Source organism: Bison bison, unplaced genomic scaffold (assembly GCF_000754665.1).
Source record: "Bison bison bison isolate TAMUID 2011002044 unplaced genomic scaffold, Bison_UMD1.0 scf7180017864110, whole genome shotgun sequence".
In the NCBI taxonomy this organism is placed as follows: domain Eukaryota; kingdom Metazoa; phylum Chordata; class Mammalia; order Artiodactyla; family Bovidae; genus Bison; species Bison bison.
The window spans coordinates 475,607-482,358 of record NW_011494682.1 but is presented as its reverse complement, the minus strand read 5'-3'; positions in this window follow the sequence as shown (position 1 = coordinate 482,358).

Genomic DNA, 6,752 nt, shown 5'->3' with positions numbered 1-6,752 from the left:
GGAATATTGAAGTGAAGTGAAGTCGCTCAGTCGTGTCCGACTCTTTTCGACCCCATGGACTGTAGCCTGCCAGGCTCCTCTGTCCATGGGATTTTCCAGGCAATAGTACTGGAGTGGATTATCATTTCCTTCTCCACGGGATCTTCCCAACCCAGGGATTGAAACTGGGTCTCCAGCATTGTAGACAGACGCTTCACCATCTGAGCCATGTTAGTCACTCAGTCGTGTCCGACTCTTTGCAACCTCATGGACTGCAGCCCACCAGGCTCCTCTCTTCATGAGATATTCCAGGCAAGGATACTGGAGTGGGTTGCCATTTCCTTCTCCAGGGGATCTTCCCGACCCAGGGATCGAACCCAGGTCACCTGCACTGCAGGCAGATTTTTTACCGAGTGAGCTACAAGGGAAGCCCAATGGAATATTATTCAACCACAAAACTTGAAATCTTGCTATTTGCAACAACATAAATAACTCTAGACAGCATTATGCTAAGTGAAATAAACCAGACCAAAAAACAAACAAACAAAAAAATACAAATACAATATAACCACTTAGATGTAGAATCTAGAAAACAAAACACAAAAACAAAACCAGACACATAGATATGGAGAACAAGTGGGTGATTACCAGAGAGAAGCACGGTGAGAGTTGAGTGAAATAGATGAAAAGGATTAAGAGGTGCAGACTACTAGTTAGAAAATAAATAAGCCATGGGATGTAATATACAGCATAAGGAATACAGTTAATAATGTAATCATTTTATATGGGGATAGATGATAACTAGGTTGATGCTAATTGTGTAATGTATGCAAATGTGAAATCACTATGTAATACACCTGAAACTAATATAATATTGTAAATCAACTATATTCAATTTTTAAAAACAGAGGAATTAAGTTAGTTAAAAGTGAAAGGAAGGAAGAAAGTCCCTGCCCCATGGAAGCTTAATGTCTGCTCACACTAGATGCAACTCATCACATGGAATCAATGCCCTGGATTGGATAGTCACTTAGATCTAGAGGCAGGAAATGCCACATGATTTTTCAGCACTAGAATTTTTTAGTTAACCAGTAAAGAACACAGCATTCAGTTAGTGTCTAAAGTCACAGGAAAGTCAAAGACATAGCTATAATGTCATGGATCTGAAGCCTTTTGATGGAGGTATTTACCAAAACACTCCCTCAAAGGCATATTTAATGAGATCCAGCATGAAATCAAGATGCCATTTCAAAGGAGAACTAGCAATGATGGGAGCCTAGTGACATTTAAAGAACATGGAGACTGATAGCTAATAAGAAAGCAGTTTGGAGGAGATGATGAGAAATGGAGCCAGGAGACAGTTCTGAGTGGAAAAGCAGGTGCACAGAGAGCTTTTTTATCTGGCTCTCGGGAGGCTGGGCATGTTAAAAAAGGGCAGCTGGTGGAATAAACATTAGCCCAAGAGATCAGGCATCCACAAAAGCAAGGAGCAGTTCCAGATGCTAACTCACAGTCTTCATAGAGTTAAGGACACTCTGTTTTCTTTTTTTAAGGAGTCCAAACCTATTAATCTGGAATCCTGGAACAAAGAGCGAGGAAATATTTCTAGTGTCAAATTACAATCTAAAGAAGAAAAGGTCAGTCAAAATGACTAGAAGGGGACAAGAGTGCCGTGGGCACTAGTCCTAAATAGGGTTTCCCTATGTGTCTGTAAAGGTTAGGGTCAAATATTTTTTCCCAGAAATTGATATTTCAGGTTTATTTACTTGTTCCACCAAACTAGCTAAGGCTACTGAGGTCATCACCATCTTGTTCTGGAGACATAAATCTGCTATCTTAGTTCTAAATAATGGGAAATGACATCGCCTTCCATGCAGAGCAAGGCCTAAGGCTTCTTATCTCCTGTTGGTAGACTGGGCGAGTACAGAGTAGGTGCAATGTCTTCACAGACCAAGAACTCTGTCTTCTCTGTGAGCTGACCAACAATTAGAGAAAGTTGTCAAATCTCTTTCTTCACACAAGTGAAGCTGAAGCACTAATATCCACCCAGATAGAAAGCTTCCTGAGCAGTTGGTGCAGGCCGAAGGAACAGAGCCCCTTCCTTGCCAGCAGCGGTGGAGTGTGGAGCCAGGGGAAATTATTAGACTAGAAGTAGAATTTAAAGGGAAGCAGGTCAGAACAAAAGCTTATAACCTAATCATGTAATCAAACAGGTCTATAGAGGAGGATAGGAAGCATGATAAAAAGTCAACTATTTCATAGAGCATCAGGAAGCTGAAGCAGACAGACCTGTAGGCATTTCCTATCCATGAATGAATATATCCAAGGTAGCCCTTTCTGTGGGCTTCCCTGGTGGCTCAGTGGTAAAGAATCCACCTGCCAGTACAGGAGATGTGGGTTTGATCCCTGGTCCCAGAAGATTCCTTGGAGAAGAAAATGGCAACCCACTCCAGCATTCTTGCCTGGAGAATTCCCATGGACAGAGGAGCCTGGCAGGCTACAGTCCATGGGGTCACAAGAGTTGGACACAACTTAGCAACTAAACTACCACCACCACCACCACTAGGACACTTGCCTGAAGAACCCCATGGACAAAGGAACCTGGCGGGCTATGGTCCATGGGGTTGCCTGGAGTCAGACATGACTTAGGACCTGAACAACAACAAGCCCTTTGTGTAAAATTCAAAACCAGGGTCGTGGGTGAGGAAAGGGCCAGAAGGAAGCATATCCCGCCTTTCCATGGCTAGGACAACATTCACCCTCTTGAGGTGAAAGCTGACTTTTCCCAATTTAATTATTTAAGACTGTATTTACTTCTCTTCTTTCTTAAATCTGGTTTTATCTCTATGAAAATTAATCCTGGAAAATGAGCACATGGTCTATATAAGCCTAGAGACCATCTCAGATTCTACGAACTGAAGGCAGTTTGTAGACAATCCCTTGAATCAGAGAAAGTATAGTCAGGAAATATTTCAGGTCTGACTTTCACTATTTATAACATTCCAATTCTCATAGTATCAGACTTGGGGAAGAATGTTCTACTCCCACTACAGTATGAAAGTTACACCTCTTTGGTCAAGAGATGGCTATGTAGTATTCAGATTTAGAACAAATTTGGTATCCCAGACATGGAGCTGGAGTGGTTTCTAATTTAAAATTAGATGTTGAGGAAAATAAATCTGGATACTATAAAAAAAAATTATACCTGTATCAGACTAAGAGGGATTTTTTAAACAATTGTCAAGCCAACACATCATATTGCCAAACCCATAAACTGCTTCAAGTAACAGATGGAATTTATATCACAGACTCTCAGACCTCATGGGGAGGGATTTTTGAGTCCAATTAACCCCTTTGCAACACTCTTTAATCTGGAGGGATATGCTCAAATTATCCAAAAATATTTTGTCTAGACTTATCCACTGCAGAATTTTCTATGGTACTTTCTCTGGACAGGGCAACATGAATTTAAGACAGTGGGCAGGGGCTGATGATATCTTTTCAGAATATAGGTACTTTTTTCACATATTCTCAAGAATATCTCCATAACAAGTTTATAAGGCAGGTATTCCACCTCAGCTGGATCTGCCTTTCAGTCTTGCTAAGATTTCTAATGGAAGTGCCAAGCCCCAAATTAAAAGAAAATACAAAAATTTGTCAGTATGTGCTGAGCTACTACCAACAATTTCCAAAGATGGCAAAAGCTGGAGAATTAGAGTTTCATATAAAATATCATCAGTGCAATTTATGTAGACATTTTCAGTCCATTTTCGAAGAGCCTGGGAGTTTAAAAACAATCTACCTTCTTTATCATTTTATTCACATTTTGAATATTATCTCCTTCTTAAGTGGTTAAGCCAGGTCAGTTACAAAGCAGTTCATTTAGCAACTTGGTTCTTAATGGTTTTAGGTTGCAGATTGCTGCAGTATTGTGAATATGGAGTCAGGATCTCCTTGTCTGAAGGGCTTGACCTCAAGTGTCCAGGTTTCTGTGCCTGAAACCATGCAGATATGGTTCTGTGCAAAGGGAGAGAATAGGGGAAAACAGGCACCTCTCAAAGGTCCATGGCAAGACTCCAGTCCCCCACCCGGGACCGGATTTGTCTACAAGCAGAAGCATTTAGTACAAGGACATGGGAAAGAGAAGAGAAAAGGGAGACATTAAGCAAGCAAGTAACCAAGTAGAAGGGAGAGGAATGAAAGAATAAGTAGCAAATTGAAATGGGAGGAACTTGAAACTATCACAACATTGTTAATTGGCTATATACCAATATAAAATATTTTTGTGTTAAATATAAATTTATATATAAATATTTAATTGTGTATATACATATAATTTAAAAAAAAAAAAAGAAAGAGGAGGAAAACGAAAGCAGTTGACTTAGCAATTCATTGACCTTAGAATAGAAAGGAGTCAAATGGCAAAACTAAAAAAATAAAACAGAAAACTTACTAGACAAAAGTCTAGAAGGAAGTAACATGGAAATCTTATTTATGCTGGTAATCTTTCAGTGTTTCCATCACCGTTATTAAAGGATTTTTCAATAGTTCCTGAGAGTGACAGAGTTCTGTGTTCATTTCCGTGATAAACCTCTCTTATCTCCTCCCTCGACTAAGAAAGAATTTCCTGTAGGGATTGACAATTGTAGCTGGACATGATCATTGTTATTGTTACCATTAAAAGCAGCCACTGACATTTATAAGTGGCTATATATACCCTAGTAAGCACACTTCACATGCATAATATTTAGTCATCATGGCAATCCTATAGCCCTATATCAATATATTTATCCTTATTTTATAGAGGAAGAAACTGAGACTTAAAGAGGCTAAGGGACAAACCAAAGGTGGTTTACTCAGACCTGCACCATCTTGGCTTCCTGCACTTTTCTTCTGTACTATGTTACTACTCTAGGCAAAGCAAATTTTTGGAAATAGATGATAAATGAAGTCAGGGGTCTCAGCAACTTTGAAATGAAAGTGAAAGTTGCTCATGGAATTCTCCAGGCTAGAATACTGGAGTGGGTAGCCTTTCCCTTCTCCAGGGGATCTCCCCAACCCCGGGATCGAACCCAGGTCTCCTGCAATGCAGGTGGATTCTTTAACAGCTGAGCCACAAGGGAAGCCCAAGAATACTGGGGTGGGTAGCCAGTCTCTTCTCCAGTGGATCTTCCCAACCTAGGGATCGAACCGGGGTCTCCTGTATTGCAGGCGGATTCTTTACCAACTGAGCTATGAGGGAAGCCCTTTACTAATTTAAAGCATCTTCACTACAAAGATACCTACCAAACATCTGTAGATAGTGGAGTGTAACACTTTTTATAAGGTTAAGTAAAATTAAGGCACATAATTAAAAACGGTCTCTTGTTTCAATTTTGTTTTAAAAACTTGATTGGAAGTAATCTGGAAGGAATTTCATTTAAGTGTGAATAGGAATAAGTAAGAGTCAATGATGCAGCATCACAGTTTAAAGTTAGACCTTGGAATTAGACTGCCAATATCTCTCTGCCACCTCTTAGTCAAGTAACCTTGGGCATGTAACTTAACCTATGCTTCAGTTTCCTCATCTCTACAACAAGGAGTATGATAGTTTCAATCATAATATCATCATGAGAGTTAAAAGAATTAATAGAAGCAAAGCACTTAAAACAGTACTGATTTCCTAGTGACACCACAAAAGTGGTAGCTATTGAGATTATTTCTAGGTATTATGTATGATTTTAATTTTCTTCTTTGTGTGTTTTAAATTTCAAAAATTTTAATGTGAGTGTCATTTCAAAAAAAAAAAGCTATAAAAATAAGTAAAAAGTAGATAGCAACAAACAATCCTACAGCTCACTTAACTGAAAGTTCTGTCCCTATTAACATTCAAAGCTCCTTTAAACACTCTTCATTTGTTTAGCTCCTTGGAAAATTTGTCTTACTGACAGGTAGGTGCCTTGTTTGCTGAAGGGAAAGCTATGTGAATTATAGCTAGCCCAAAGTCTTCCTGATGAAACTGGAGCAGATGTTTGAGAAAGTATTCAAGGTATCCAGGATCCCTTAAAGAGACAAGGTCCATCTTGAAACCATCAAGCAAAAGAAACAAACACCAATTTTCAGGTAACCTTGTGCAAATTAGACGTCAGGTAAATTAATCAAGTTTTGCTGATGCTGAGTCTTTCATTTATACAACCATTAGCAACTTGCTTTGGGCTATTAGTCTCACCATAAATATGTACTTAAGGAAATGCAAAAGCATTTACCCCCAAAGTTAACAAAACTAGATTCACAAGAAACATGGCACACACTAGGCAGCTGGGAACAAATACAGGACTTCTTCCAAGCAGATGCTTCTCAAAATATGTGGCAAACGGTATGAAGAGCACTATAAGAATTTCAAGAACCATTCTTCTAGATAAAGAAAAGCACGGAAGGAATACAGACAAAGAGCAGATGGTACACACAAGCTGTCTAAGATTTTGAAAGGAGAGATACTACAACTTGATAAAGTGGTGGCAGTTTACATACACTGTAAACAGCATCCAGCCATATGTATTGTATTTCCACAGGCTGTTTCCTATCCAACAGAAGCTCTGTTACTCTCTCAAATAGGGTCATCTTTCTTACTGCGCATATGTGTGTGCTAAGTGGCTTCAGTCATGTCTAACTCTTTGCAACCCCACGGACTATAGCCCACCAGGCTCCTCTGTCCATGGAATTCTCCAGGCAAGAATACTGGAGTGGGTTGCCATTTTCTTCTCCAAGGAATCTTCTGGGACCAGGGATCAAAC